Source organism: Rattus norvegicus, chromosome 2, assembly GCF_036323735.1.
Source record: "Rattus norvegicus strain BN/NHsdMcwi chromosome 2, GRCr8, whole genome shotgun sequence".
Taxonomy (NCBI): Eukaryota; Metazoa; Chordata; class Mammalia; order Rodentia; family Muridae; genus Rattus; species Rattus norvegicus.
Genome location: NC_086020.1, coordinates 94,785,001 through 94,801,421, shown reverse-complemented (window position 1 = coordinate 94,801,421; position 16,421 = coordinate 94,785,001). Strand labels below are relative to the sequence as shown.

The 16,421-nt window shown below is 40.9% G+C and overlaps 1 protein-coding gene and 1 pseudogene across 1 annotated transcript in view; one reads left to right on the top strand and one right to left on the bottom strand.

The window, feature by feature from the left end:
• Nucleotides 1-16,421, bottom strand: part of Mrps28 (mitochondrial ribosomal protein S28) — a 130,608-nt gene that overhangs the window by 57,220 nt on the left and 56,967 nt on the right. The window lies entirely within an intron of this gene.
• Nucleotides 7,636-15,103, top strand: LOC134485883 (cytochrome c, somatic-like; annotated as a pseudogene).

Sequence of the window (16,421 nt, the reverse complement as noted above, 5' to 3'; positions counted from 1 at the left end):
GATTTAAGCGATAAAGTGGGTTTTTACATAAAGTAAAACATATTTGAGCATTTTCTTTTACTATCATAAAACTGGTTCTTTCTCGTGGGACATAGAGGATGTAGGCTTAAAGGCAGCTGTTTTCAAAACTTTTGCTTCAGACCATCTCACACTGGGGGAGACACAATGGCTGAAAGTCACGGGGCAGACAAACTAACACCGAAATCCCAGAGGCAGCCATTTAAAGGTGACTTAGCATGATGCTCTGATCATATAGGATGGAAACATAACAATTATCTTTATTTTACACTACTTTAAATCTCAACCAAGATTATTCAGGCCGGAGCCACGATAAGGCACCATGTTATCAAGGAAACATGCAATCATCTGTGGCTCTAAGTGTCTACCTCAGTCATCATTTACTCATCCTGATCCATTATCTGTTTTCAGTTACAAATCATTAAAGTCCAGCATGCAAGAATCTAAACACAGGACAAAAAGAACATATTTTTCCCATGGGTGCAGTGACCAGATGTCAATAGCTGCAGCTGTGACTATATAATTACCTGTTTGCATTAACGCAGACCACAGTTTAGATTTAATAGGTCAGATGACAATACAGCAAAATGCATCGAGCCTATGATTACCCCTTTCCAAACATTCTCTCACTCGCAACTTCGACCCTGGGAACATAGCAGGCACAGACTTAGGTCAATAAGAAACACTGGCCAGCACAATAGGCCTTGCCTCAAACAGCGCTGTTGACAGACAGCAGCACAAAGGAAATGAATAGAGCCCCTCAGTTCTCACACAGAGCGCAGAGTGACTCAGTGCACTGCTGCTTTGGTGCTCTGTTTGAACAGTGTATACAGCTTTTGTCCTCAGCCACTGTTCACAGCTCAATGCGGGCTAAAGAGCCTAGGAAGTGAAGGCGGAAGAATGCTCCACACTTGTCCCCGTGGCCAGCAGTTGTGCCCATATGTACATGACAGGTCAAGAGAGAGCTGGAAAGTCAGTAGGTAAAACTTCTTACCCCAGTGAAGTCATGTTTTGCATTAAAATAGAGCTATGCCAAACAGTTGGGTCACCGGCATTTTGGTGTTGACAGGGTACTGAGTCAAGCACTGTGCTGCTCTTTTACATTTCGTGTTTCTCTCATGAGTCACTTACATAACCTTCTCCTACCCCAAGATTGTGTTAAATACAAAGAGAAGTCTGGACTGGTTCAAAGCAGAGAAGCCAAGTGGACCATCGGCACTGGAGAGTGCAGGAGCAGGGTCAGGGCTGGAAGCAGTTGAGAAGGCAAGATTCAGATGGGGCTCTGAGGCCTCCCCAGACCGACAGAAGCCTTTCTGGTTCTTTTATATGTATGTTAACATGCCCCAAGCACACACACTCTTCTCCTCCTGTATCGTTCTTAGGTTAATCAGGTATAAAACTAAAGAACCTAAGTCAGAAGTCAAACAGCAGACCAACAGCTTCCATTGACTTATGATGGTTTACTTGACACAGGCCATGAAAATCTAGCTAGACCAGAGCACTAGCTCAAGGACTGAATAAAATGTTCCTTCCCTAAGCCAAAAATGTCTTGGGAGATTTTATCTGTAATCAAGCATACATTTTGTAGGGTCCAACTACACTCCAATCTGGTTCTACCAATTATCAGTTCTGCTATCTCTTAAAATCCGGACCAGGGTCTTCACTCTCTTCCTCCGTAAATGAGGTGTCCAGCTATTTCTTCATTTTAAAATGTCATAATTATTTTGCTAATTTTTACATCTAAACATGTAAATGCACTTATTGAGAAGGTACAGTATTATAATTCAAAATATGCATATAATATATCATGGTCACATCAGGATAATGAATGTTTCCTTTTTAGAGATTTCCATTTCTGTGTGTTAAGAAGCTATAAACTTCTCCTGAGGTAATTCTGAAGTATATAATGAACTGCTGTATGCTATGGTTATGCTAGTGTGCTGCAGAACATTAGTGCTCTCTCCTTACTGTGCTGTGCACCCAAGGCCCACCCTCACTCTCTTTAGCCACCCCCCCCCACCTATCCCGCAGCTGCTAGCTACACTCTTACTCTGTTTCAATAAATAACCATTGAGATAATAATAATACCTGCTGCCTTGGCTCCTGTGAGGACAAAAGAGGTTATTATGTGTCGGACCTAACAGAGCCTGGCACCAGATGAGCATTCCTGAAATGTTGCCTGCAAGTTTAACCCCAATTGCTACCAGGACCACTTTTAAATTTATAACTAATGTTAGCAATCACAGCCACTAGTACCTCCCAAGCAAGGGGATTAATGTGTTCATGACCCAACAGAAAATATATTTCCAGATGACCGAGATTACTACATCTTGTGCCCATGAAGATATTCATTTAATAAGAGACTGTTTTCTGTTAGTAAATGGATTGAACTTTTATGGTCACTGCATAGTGACCATAGTGACACTGTGACATAGACATAGATACTACCTACAAACATATTAATAGTGAAATGCCCACACATATGGGAGGGGTGCATGCTCACATGTGTGTGTGCCTGGTAGAAGCCAGAAGAAGATCATGGTGTCCTGCTCTACCACTCTTCATCTAACTTCCTTGAAACAGGGTCTCTCACTGAGAGCCTGGAGCTCAGCTCCCAGCCAGTAAGCCCTAGTGACCCTTCTGCTGTCTCACACACAGCGGGAGGGTTAGAGATGCACAGCCATGCTCAGGTTCTTCTGCTTCAAAAGCAAGTGCTCTTACCTACCAAGCTATCTCTCTACCCACTGGCATAAAACCTTTAAACAATGTGTATGACTCAACATGTCCACCTAATCTAAATCAATGTCTAGCCTAATAATAACAGCTGGCAGGATGGCTCAGGGATGAGTTTGATGCCTGGAACCCACTGGGTGGAAGAAGAGAACTGAATCCTGAAAACTGTCCTCAGGTCTCCAAAGATACATGTCCACATGCAGAAACACACAGAAAATACAAAAGATAAATGTTCAACTAACTCATTTCATTGATACTCCTAGGAAGGCAACTGGGACTTGTCAAGCATCTGCTTTTAGTAAGGCCAAGAAGGCACTGCTGTAGAAGACCGGGCACAGAAGCAAACCATAAAACCCTAGAGTCCCATAAATAACACTACTCTGTGAATTACATATGCAGAAGGTGTATTTTTTGGAGAATAGGCAATTGCTACCATATCTAGTCTTTAGGCGTCAAAAAGTAAAAGTAAATCCTCATCACTATAGCCATAATTAGTTTTATGCTTATGAATTTTATCTCGTGTTAATTATATTTGCAATAACTCCAAAAATGCAAAGAAGTAATTAATGAGTAAAAATAACTGCCTTAAGGATAAATGTTTTAAGCACACAGTGACTTAAAAGAGAAGAAAACCACCCACCGCTTCTATTACTTTCCAAATGCCTACTTACTTTGACTGGACCACCACTGATACGGAGCAGTAACAATGAACAGAGTTCGCTGCACAGAGCTGGGACTCAGTGCATCTTCAAAGTCTGAACTTGCAAACATGCGCAAATGTTTGTGAATGCCCTTGATTATAAGTAAATGCTAAACCAGACCTCCATGTCCAACAGCCGTTGGAACAAGTACATGCTATAAGAATCAACACAGAGGTTAAAATACCAGACACTTTCTAGTATCACTGAAACAGCAATTTAGAATTGATTGTTCAAAGTCAGAAAAGAAAGGAGAGCTAAACACAAAGAATAAACAGAACCCTGGGCTAGGTTTTATAGAACACAGAGTCCTTTTAACTAAAAAGGGTAGCCTAGGAAGGCCTCAAAATTGTTATGTGGCCCAGGCTAGCCATAAACTTGCCCATCCTCCTGCCTCTGAGCCTGTGTACTAGGATTTCAGGTGTGCACCATCATATTTGGCTTTTAACATTATAGATAAAAGGATATATCACTTTAAAACTGAGAAAGACAGGGCATATAAACTCTGATATGCAGTGACACAGCTTTAAAGTACATAAAAGGAAGTGTAAAACAAAAATACTGTATATAAATATTTGAGTAAATTGACTCAATCCCAAGCAAAGAAGCAGCTCTGAAAAACTGTAGTATTTTCTGCCATCCCAATACAACTATTCTAGAAACTAATCATTAAAAATTCTCACTTGTTTGGCAATTTAAAATTTATTTTTGCATAGCTCCTGAGTTAAAAAAAATCATGAAGTTTAGAAAATTCCATGAAAAAATTAAATAACACTAAAAAAGGTGGTCAAATATATGATATATAATATAATGTGGAAAAATACTTGAATTTTCATAGTTGGTTGAATTATGGTCTACATTCTGTCTGGCCATAAAGTGTTCTTGTCATCTATGAAAAGTAATATTTAATTACCACAATATCAAGATCATATACTCAACCCATAAAAAATATGAACAGCACTTTTTCATTATAATAAATTTTGTACCAACTCACTTCATACTTCTTAGATAGCTCCTTGATGGGGCTATCTCCCAGTATAGTCTGTTTATGCACTTTGACATCTTCTAATTTTCTATCCTGAAAGGCATACAGAACTGAAGGGGTAGTGCTATGTTTGAAACTAAAGCCCCAGATACTGGACATTGAGCTACAGGTTTGGTATGGGAATGTATATTATGCACTATTTTATGTTAGAAGTATGTATGTATATATATATATATATATATATATATAATTTGGTTTGGGTTTTTTGTTTTTTATTTTACAAGGGGTTACAGTTATGAGAGTGCCTTGGGCTTGAGGAGACTGGACTTTTATCTAGTATTGAGGCTGATAAGAATCTGGGATTTGTAAAGTCAGACTAGATGCATTTTGCATTGTGAGACGTGCATGAGCCGATGGGTCAGACAAGGTTTGAATGAGAAATGTCTCCTGTAGATGTGTATTTGAACACTTGGTTCTCAGTCGACAGTGCTGTTTTGTAAAGTTACGGAATCTAGGAGGTACAGCTTTGCTAGAGGAAGTGCCACTGGGGCCAACTGTGAGGCTACATAGTTTTACTCCACTTCCTGCTCCTTCGCACTCCCCCACCCCCGCCCCCATTTCCTATGTCTGGTTGAGTTGTGATGTCTCAGCTTCCTTTTCCTTCTGCCATGCTTCCTCTGCCATTATAGACTCTCCCGGAACCATAAAGCCAAATAAACTCTTGTATAAGTTGTGTTTCATCATGGTATTTTATTACAGCAACAAAAAAATACTGGTACTGGTAAAGACCTCAGATGTGAAGGAGCTAATTTTCTTTCATTCTTTCCTAATGCCCAATTCTAAGGGCTGGAATCTGAATTGATCCTAGCTAGCTAGGTTCAGGTATCTACTCTGGTCTAATCGGTTGTATCCCAGTGAAAATGTCCATATGGTCTCAACATGGCTGCCCATTACTGCTTGGGGGGCCGGGGGCAAGACACAGCTGAAGGGGCTGTGTGAACCTGCGATGGCACAGGCATTAGAACATATATATGGTGTGTGTGTGTGCGTGCGTGCGTGCGTGCGTGCGTGCGTGCGTGCGTGCGTGTGTGTGTGTGTGTGTGTGTGTGTGAGAGAGGGGGGGGGGAGAAAGCAGCATTTTGACAGAATTCTTATACTTCCCTGTGCTTGGCTATCAAGTATAAAGTTAGAAAATCTAAGTTGAAGGCATTTCTTGTGGCTTTGGCGAAGATGTCACGTGCCGATGAGGAGGGGTCAAAGTTGGACAGCACAGCAGAGTGAAATCTGGCCAGCACTGCTTTAAGCACACTGGTCACCTTTGAGCAGGGACTACTAATTTTTTTTTTCATTTTATTTAGGGACTATTAATTTTTACCCTCAGATGACTGGATACATATTAAATAAAATACTACAAATGCACAGATTTAAATTAGTATAAGTTAGAATGGCAAAACTACTTTTCTCTTCCCTCAGAGAGATCATGAGCCACGAAGCGTCTGCTTAGCCTGTGACTCCCATCACGCTCCTTTAACTCTCCCCTTCCCTACCTGCGCGTCCATCAGTCGGTTACTCTGACACACCTGTTCAATGAGAACCCTCTATTTCAGTAGCAACAGTGCACCTTAATCATTTCTAAATGTTTTCAGTAGGCTTAGGTTTCTATTGGTGTGATAATAATCATGACTAAAAGTAACCTGGAGAGGAAAGGGCTTATTTCACCTCACAGCTTGTAGTCCATTGCAGTGGCCTGAATGAAAATGGCCTCCACAGGCTCACAGGGGTGGCATTTTAAAAAGTGTGTACTTGCTGGAATAGGTGTGGCCTGTTGGAGGAAGTATGCCACTGGGGGTGGGCTTTGGGGTTTAGAAACCCAAGCCAGGTCCAGTGTCTGTCTGTCTGACTGCCTGTCTCTCTCCCCCTCTCCCTCCTTGTTGCTGGATAATCTGGATGTAGATCTCAGCTCCTGCAGCACCACGTCTGCCTGTGTGCTGCTATGCTTCCCACCTTGATGACAATGGACTGAACCTCCGAACTGTAAGTCAGCCCTTATAAAAGGTTTTCCTTTATAGAAGCTGCCATGGTCATGGTGTCTCTTCACAGCTATGGAAACCCTCATTAAGACACCATCATATAAAGAAGTCAGGAAAGTGGAGATAAGAACTGAAGTGGGGCCATGGAGTAATGGCTGCTCACTGGCTTGCTTCTTCTCATGGCTTGCTCAGCCTGCCCCCCCTATAGAACCCAGGTCACCTGCCTAGGGGTGACAGTGCCACTGGGCTGAGTCCTTCCAAATCAAGCTTAGTCATGAAAATGCTCCTACAGACTTGCTGGCAGAACAAGTATACAAACTAACCGGGATACCCCTAATCGATCTTCGCCTGCAAACCTGAAATGTACTTTATATAAGCTTCTATGACTAGAACGATAATTTCTATTTTTATAACCAAATTCTGTCTGCCTGTAGGCCTCTATTAGTTCCTTATAACCTATATAGCACAGATCTCAAAGATGCCCATACATGACTTTAGAGTTTAGGACAGGGTCTTTTAACCAGCTCCACCCTTGATTCTAAGGCCATCAGCTAAATATTTATCCTTGGCCCTTGCTATAGAACCTGTGCTCTCTGATATAAAATCTAGGACACAGGTAGATTGCTCAGTGGTTAAAGTACTTAGTGCAAGTATGAGGCTCTACTTTGGATCTCCTGCCCTCTTCTAAAAAGCTGGGTATGGCAGCATGAGACTGTAGCTGAGCCCTAGGGAAGAGGAGAGAGACAGGAAGAGCCCAGAGGACTTCTGGTCAGCTAGTATAGCTCTGTGTTTAGTAGTGATTAGATCTCAAAATAGTAGCAGTAATAATAACAATATAACAATATAGTAATAGTAATAATAATATAAAGTGGAAATACAGGAAATCTGACATCTATCTATAGTCTGCACAGGTGCATGCACGCGCGCACACACACGTTCTCATTCTCTCATTCTGTCTGTCTGTCTCTGTCTCTCTCTGTCTGTTGTCTGTCTCTGTCTCTGTCTCTGTTTCTCTCTCTCTCTCTCTCTCTCTCTCTCTGTGTGTGTGTGTGTGTGTGTGTGTGTGTGTGTGTGTGTGTGTGTGTGTGTGTGCGTCAGTCAAATAAAATAAAGTCCAGATGCCCTGAAGGAACAGAAGTCATTCACAATCTGATTCCAATCTATTTCTATTCTTATCTCTACAACTTTCTTGGAATAGTTTGATTGTCTGGCATCTATCCTCTATTTGGGAAACTACTCATTCTTTAAGAATAAGTTCAACAGTCGTGTCCTCTGTGAAAGCTCTGTGCCTGCCTGCCTGCCTGCCTGCCTGCCTGCCTGCCTGCCTGCCTGCCTGCCTGCCTGCCACTGGCAGTCATTCACTTTCAGCTGTGGAGCCGAAGAGGCATTCTAATGAGGCACCTGTGAGCATGCGCTCTGACACCAGGTTCTGTAAACTACTAACAAGATATACTTTCAGGATGTGCACAGTGGTACAACCTTTCTGTTCCCTTAGTCATCTTCTAACTATAAAATGAAACTAATACTAGCATGATGGGTAATATGAATGGCCAACTGGATGGGCATATTTGTGATGGAGTCTCTACATGAAGTTTACCTTAGTGGGAAGACCCACCCTCAGTATGATGGAACCATTCCAGAGGCTGAAACTGAAAAGGAAGAAACGAGGCTGGACACCAGTACTCTTCTCTCTGCACTTCTGAGTTCAGAAACAGTATGTCTCGCGCCTTTCCAGCCACGATGGAGTGTACCCAAGACTATGAGCCACGTTAAACCCTTACTTTCTTAAGTCACTTTTATCAAGTATTTTGTCACAATGTGGCCAATGCCTTTTAAATGTTCTTAGTCCTTAGAACAATAAAACAACTCTACTATAATAATCAATTTAAAAATTCCTTCTTTCAATTATGGTAATACCCTCTCCTCAAAAATAATATAAACAGAACTTATTCTCTTTTTTTTTTTCCCGGAGCTGGGGACCGAACCCAGGGCCTTGCGCTTCCTAGGCAAGCACTCTACCACTGAGCTAAATCCCCAACCCCAGCAGAACTTATTCTCATTCCCCTCTTAAAAAATAACCAGCAGGCTTCCTCTGCTACATCAAACATTAAAATTACATTGGCTTCTCAAAATAAATAACAAGCAGGCTAGAGAGCGTTGGCATAGCACTTCTCTGGGTGTATGAAGTTCTGAGCTCTATCCTTAGCAATATGGAAGAACGAAGGTTGGGATGTGTATGTATTAATGTATTAATTTATTAATTTATTAATGTACTAATGTATTAATCTGGATGTATTAATTTGTCTAAGAGAAAAAAGCCATTTGTGTGGGAAGGAACTTCAATTTTTGAAGTCACCAACTAAATAGGCAAAAACAACTTGAAAACTTTAGCTATTTATTTAATTTCAATAGTAAATGGAAATAGGCCCATACTACAAAAGGTAGGTGGTGTGTGTGTGTGTGTGTGTGTGTGTGTGTGTGTGTGTGTGTATAACTAAAAGAATCTAGAAAGAAATCCCATAAAACAAAATGTTCATTACTGATAAGGCCACAATTTTACCCCCAAATAAATTTCAAATATACTGCAAGCTTTCAAAATAACTTTAAACACTAGAAAAACATCTAATGAACTGTGTCTTCTAAAAAAAAAAAATCAAGTAAAGTAATATCTGAAATGACAAATACAAAAGGAGGAAAAGGTTGATTATCTTTCCTGAAAGAAAAATAAAGTTATGCAAGGCACGAAGAGACCAGGAGGGCAGGGCTGGGAGGGACTGCAGCTGGCAGAGGACTGACACAGATCTACTGGTTCAAATACCCAGCACCACATAAGCCAGGCATGGGCATACGAGCCTGCAGTCCAGCACCTGACAAGTGGAGGAAGGAGGATCAGAAGGTCAGGCGGCATGGCAGCTCAATGAAGGCCCTTGCTACCAAGCCCAGCCACCTGAGTCATCCCAACATGTTGGAAAAAGAGGAGATCCTACGACATTCTCTACAAGAACAACCTCTGTCCCTGCCAGTTCAGCAACACTGCTCATTAGTACTACCACAAGGAACACATGGCTCATTGCAAAAGCTGCCTGCCTTCATCATCAGATTCTAGACCAAGGGTTTTAGCACAGGACACGGATGCTTAAAGGCTAATGGTTTTGCTGAGGGAAATCTGTGAAGCCTCAACACTATATATTATATGTATGTTTGTATGTGTGTATGTGCATATGTATGTATGTGTGTATGTATGTATGTGTATATGTATATGTATGTATGTGTGTATGTGTGTATGTATGTGTATATGTATGTATGTATGTGTGTATGTGCATATGTGCGTAGTATGTGTGTATGTATGTGTGTATGTATGTGTATATGTATATGTATGTATGTATGTGTATTTGTATGTATGTATGTATGTATGTATGTGTGTATGTATGTGTGTATGTATGTACTTATTTAAATTCTCCTAGGCAGCATGCTCTCATTATACTCTCAACTGGACCCAGGAAGTAAAAGCAACTAGCGCTGTGGAGATAGGAATTGCAGCCCACTGAAAAGACAGGCACCATGCAACTCAACAGGCACTTAGCATATACCTACGGCAGTTCTGACAAATTATGCTTTGCTCATCTAAACTCTAGTCCCAAATGTTTTGAGTACGAACAATCTAGTGAGTCTGTTTGACAAAAACTCCTTCTAAAATTTTTGTTTATAGAACTTGGGCTCCAGTGACTCCTGCAATACCATCCCTATGCATAAGTGAACCACAGAAAAATAACTCCTTAATTTGTGGTTAGAATAACCACTGCTGAACAACCTACAGTGGGTGGCACGAAGCTACCACAATTATAAAGTAACCAAGCAAATAATACACTGTGTCTCTAAGAGATAAAATGTTATAAATCCAAAACACACATTGCTATAAATACAGTCTGGTCATTTGCTGGGATGCTCTAACAGTGCAGTGACAAAGGGTACTCTTGGCATGCTTTATAAAGGAATAACTACGGCTATCTGACAGTAGACTCGGTGGCACCATGTGCATTGTTTGGGCTAAGAATTGAGGTAAACTGTACTGCAGACAGTTACTTTGGGAAAATGCAGGCTTTAATATAAACAAACAATGGATTTTCCTTTAGAAACCACGATAAGGGAGTAGAGGGCAGCAGGACCCGCTCCCTAAGTAGTTCACATGCAATCTGGGGAACCACTGGAACCAGAGCCGTCCATGTGCCCAAGTGGTTGTCTGCTGATGGCTGTAATCAGACTGCACCCCTCAGCACTAAAGTCTGCTGGGAAGAGCAGCCAGTGGAGACCGCGTAAACCTTGTGTGGTGAGCAAGCTCAGGCCGCAGCACCGACCTGAGTCTTGGGTCCCTGATCACGCCCTACTTTTGTGACAGCTACTGTAAACAGAGCACTTTCATCACTGCTACCCCTACAGGCTTTCTTCACCCCATCCCTTCCTGTTCCTTTCCCCTAAGTCCCAAATGCTTGATTTTTCATTAAAGCTTTTTTAACTGAAATATATAATTCGCAAGCCAAAAAACTTCGCCAGCTTGGATGGCCTTCCTCGTATTCACTGAAAACAGCTGAGGCTGTCAACTTCAGTATTCACATTACTACCCAAGCTGTGGTGCTCTTGAGCATCCCTCCGCTGTCTCATCGCACCTACTGTCTGCCTCTGCACACGTGCCTACTCTAGGCACACATATACTAGTAAGTCCTTTGTGACTAACATCTTTAATTTAACAGTAAAGCTTTTAAGACTAAGTCATATTATACCTTGACTGAGGAACTTCACTGCCTGTTACATAATGTTCCCTTGGATGAATGAACACACCACATTTTCTTTATCTGTTCATGAATAAACATTTAGATTGCTTCTGCTGCTGTCTATCCTGAATGTCGCCACTAGGTGTGAAGGTTCTGGGTAGACACGGAGTGTTCTCACCCTTCGGTCTGTATATGCATACACACTCCTGGAAGTCAACTATCTGGGTCACTGGTAACTACCCACTAATGGGACAGCTTAAGTGCCCTCTGAACTGGCTGTAGCATTCTGCATGCTGACCTATCTGAAGTTCTCGCTTTTACAAGTAAAAGCAATTAAACACTATCATAGACAGAGATTAATTTCTGCTTACTGTCAACTGAAGAAAAACACCAAGTGTAGATAGATGGGTCTACACACACACACACACACAGAGGTACATGAAAATAAGATTCAGAATATAGAAGAAAAAAAGATGACTTTGAATTGCTATTTGTATGGTTGTTAGAGACAGATCAAACTGTGTAGTTGTGTCTGGCTTGGAACCCACTCTGAAGACCAGGCTGGCCTTGTCTTGCCTGCCTCAGCTTCCTGCTTTCAGGTTCTGGAATTAAAGGTATACACCACCATACCTGCCCTAAATTACTATTTTTAAAGGGCGACTAGGATCCAGCGACATGGTTCAGAAGGTAAGCAACCTGCCAGCACACCCTCCCTCAGTTTGATGCCCTCAGCCCTGATGGTAGAAGGAAAGATTAGACTCCTGAAATTTGTACTCTGACCTCCGTCCACATTGCATATTCATAATAAATGTAAAAATTGTAAAGTACAATATATTTACTTCATTATTTAAATCACATCAAAATATTATAAATGGATCACAGATAAATGCCAAATGTTAACCATAAAGTCATATTTTTATCTAAGAGTACATATAATACATAAGTGTGTGTGTGTGTGTGTGTGTGTGTGTGTGTGTGTGTGTGTGTGTGTGCAGTTTAAATGAAGTTCTACTACTTGGGCTGACAATGCTCACCCCACAAGAGCCATAGGCTAACAGAAACCCCAGTACCATGCATGAGAAACCCCGTTTTGAATTGTTAGACAGGGAAGTCCAAGGGATTCCTAAAACAGGTTATTGCTGTTGCTGTTGGTTACCACAGAGAGGTTGAAGGTAAAGTCCTATTGCTGAAGACATCATGCATCTTATAGGATCTTATGGAAATCCTCCTTCCAGAAGACTAGCTTTCATAGTACCAGAAGGTGCTGTGCAAACTTCCAAGGGAGGGAAGCAACCAACTGTCCTACCCAGCAGTGACTCCTGTGAACCAGAATGAGCAGCGCAGCAGGATATCACTAAAGGTACAACAGTGACACTCATCAGTAGCCAATAGCTGTCTGTTAGATTCTACGCCTGCTCAACACGAAAAATCATACTAGGTACTAGAAAACTACCCAGGCTAGTGAGATCATGGCTCTCAGAGGAGACATTACTATCTCTTTACTAAACCATCAGAATTCCTATCTGTATTCTAAATACTCATCCTTATATCCACAGACAAGTGTAGTTTTTACCTTGCATTAAAGAAACCTCTTTGCAACTAATGGAGACCATTACAGAAAAGCACAATGTGTCAAAATGCAGAGAACAACTGAGCATGTGTTGCTCAGCACTGATTAATATATCTACAACACAACTCCTACACTCCAGGCTCAGGGCACATTACAGAAGAGGACATAGTAAGAGTCAGAGGAGCAGGAAATCTGCTGTGAGATTGCTGTCTCCTCTAAATGATGGGGAAACAGCACTGTGATACCTCAACATCATGGATGCCTAAATAAGACCCAAAAGAGGACGCCACTAATCAATAAGCGGATATAGGAGAGCGATCTAACATAGGCAAGGAAGGAAACTAAGGAGTGCGGAGAGCTGGGGAACTAGTCTCCCCAGGGATGAGCCTCCTAATTGGTTATCCAATACCAAATCGAATGGTCAGTCTTGAAATTATATACATGCAAGATGAACTAAACGGACTGGACAAGTGTGCTTTCTATTTATGCATTTACATGTTTGTAACAGCAACAATTAAGGAGAAAAAGAATGAATTAGAGAAGAGACGAGGTGGGAACAGGGAAGAGTTGAAGAAAGGGAAGGACAAATGAGTAGAGTAGATACATCTTAAAAATAAGAAGACAAAGTTTTCTTAGTTTTCTTTCTTAGAATTTATCATCAAATGATATTATATAGTTTCAGCCATTAAGATGGGAAGGACTTTTTGTCAGAATATAAAAATAATAGATATTCTACATAAAATATATATTAGGATAGAAAAAAATCTACAACCCTTTAGTAATAAGAATAAATACAGTGTCATTGTCCATGTAACTTCTTAACAAGCAATTTTTTGACTTGATATAGCACAGGTTTCTTATTGTGGCAATTTACATGGGTCTTATGAGACTGAACATGGGTTAATATTGTGGTACAGTGGCTGATGACAAGGTCTTCATCCAGTCTGTGTTATTATATACTTTAGATTCTTTTCTAGGTTCGTAGGCTATTAACAGGACTATTTCTGGAGATTATAGGCAGGACCAAAGTAATGCTGGCCGCGTCTCCGGACCCTGCTCACTACCACCTTGGACTGTCCGCCAGGGTCCAGTCTCATAAGCTAGAGGTGGCATGTTATTCCTTGTCATGTGCAGTTTGCTTCCAAAGTGCCATTAAGATAGTATTAGATAGACGGTCTCCAATTCCTTTTAACAAGGATACTGTAAATAAGTCAGAACCACTAAGTATTTTCCTCTTAAACAACTAAGAAATCAACTAAGGACTGGCAAGATACCGTAGCAGTAAAGGTACTGCAGTGAAATGTGCCCAAGTAAGAAAATCTTAAATCAGGCGCGGGCCAGCGTGTCCTTGGGCTAGAGAGCGGGACGTCTCCCCAAGAGTTTGATCGTTTGTGGTGTTGACCAGCCCGGACCGAATTTAAAATGGGTGATGTTGAAAAAGGCAAGAAGATTTTTGTTCAAAAGTGTGCCCAGTGCCACACTGTGGAAAAAGGAGGCAAGCATAAGACTGGACCAAACCTCCATGGTCTGTTTGGGCGGAAGACAGGCCAGGCTGCTGGATTCTCTTACACAGATGCCAACAAGAACAAAGGCATCACCTGGGGAGATGATACCCTGATGGAGTATTTGGAAAATCCCAAAAAGTACATCCCTGGAACAAAAATGAATTAAGAAGAAGGGAGAAAGGGCGGATCTAATAGCTTATCTTAAAAAGGCTACTAATGAATAATTCCACTGCCTTATTTATTACAAAACAAATGTCTCATGGCTTTTAATGTATATCATAATTTAATTCATACACCAAATTCAGATCATGAATGGCTAACAATGTTTTTGTTGGACAGCCCTGATTTAAGTAAAATTGACTTGTCATAAAGTGGATATGATCTTTTTTAAAGTAACACTTCCAGTTGTATACATGCTATCACTGCTCTCCCTTTCTCAAGATAAGACTGGACTTAATTAGTAATGTTTTCCTCTCCATAAATATGAGGGTGTCGCCTCAAACCTATTGAATGGTTTCATACTTAGATTTATATAACTGGGTATATGAATATGTTTAAATCCTGGGAAAATTCTATCACTGTCTCAGAAACAAGAAGACTCACCCGTGCTTCAGTGTGTGTTCACTGGCCTCTGACAGGCAATGCTAAACACCAGAACGGAACTATTCTTGACAATGCTGTTTTAATTAGAATTCCCTACATCAATGATGCTGCCTTTCACCACTGAAAGGCATTTACTGTGGTTTATGTATGATATCAAATAAAGAGTATTTAACACTTAAAAAAAAAAGAAAATCTTAAATCAACTGATTTACGTCTTTAATATTGTACTTAAAAATCTTTCAACATTTTAATTTATCAAATGGTAATTATAATAATGAAGTCCATTCTGTCTGAGTTTATACTTAAGTTGAAGAGTCTGTTAGTCTGACTTTTCATTGCTCTGACAAAGTACATCAGTAAATGACTTCAGGGTGAGAGATGTACTTGTGGCTCATGGTGTCTTAGGTTCCACAGTTCACTGTAGGACAGCTCTGTGTCTAGGCTCACAGTAAGGCAGACTATCGTGGCAGAAGAGCATGGTGGGACAGAGTCATTCATGGCAGCCAGGAAGTAGTGTAAACCACAAGAAAGGACTGGCGCAAGCTATGAACCCGGGACACACTCCAGTGACCACTTCCTCTGCTCCCCATTAATCTGTCAGAGTTTTAATCCACCAGCAGAATTAACTATTGATTTTGTTACAGTTCTTATAATATCATTATCTCTGCAAATGCCCTTGCAAGATACACACAGAGGTATAAATTTCTAACCTCTTAGCCACCTTAAGTCAACTCAAGTCAATGGTCAAAATTAGCTGTCCTAGGAGGGAAATATGCAGAACATGTCAGTAGGGAATAGTTAGGCACTGAAGTCAGTTGCGTCAGAAGCTGCAACGGTAGGGAGGAAGATGTTTGCTCTGTGCGGGATGGTGACATGCTAATAAAGGAAAAGCAAACGTAATCTGCATAATGCCTAGGACTGAGTAGTGACTTGAGTAAGAGGAGGCAGACAGAGATGAAACGGCAGACCAGCTGCACCACAGCGGGAAGGACTAGAGACTACAGAATTAGGTGGGAATTATGGGGAAAATATAGGATATGTGCATTCTTTTCAATTCGTTTTTAAAAATTAAAATTCTGTTTTCTACAACCAAATAGGGTTGGTTTAATCTGAAATTAATTTTTTGAACATCTTCTTTTATACTAAATTAAAGTGTGGGGGCTACTGGTCAGTCAAAAAATGGGTCCAGGCAGTAATCGTCCTGGCAAAGGACCTTATTCAGTGCCAATTCATCTGGATGCATATACTTGTGTTGTCTGGGGTTATACAGACTTTTTTGAATACATAGTTTTTTCCTCTGAAAATAGGGCAGACTGAATATTCTTTCTAGTTCTCCACTCCGAAGGCTTTAGTCCCATTATATAATAGGATAAAGATGCCAACTATCAATCCTGCTATCTATAAAGAAATGAAAACTGAAAACGATCAAAATACGATAGACACTAGCTAAATTACAGTAATGGAAGGCCATATAAAAGAACTTTATGACACAGGAGCATGGCCCCAATGG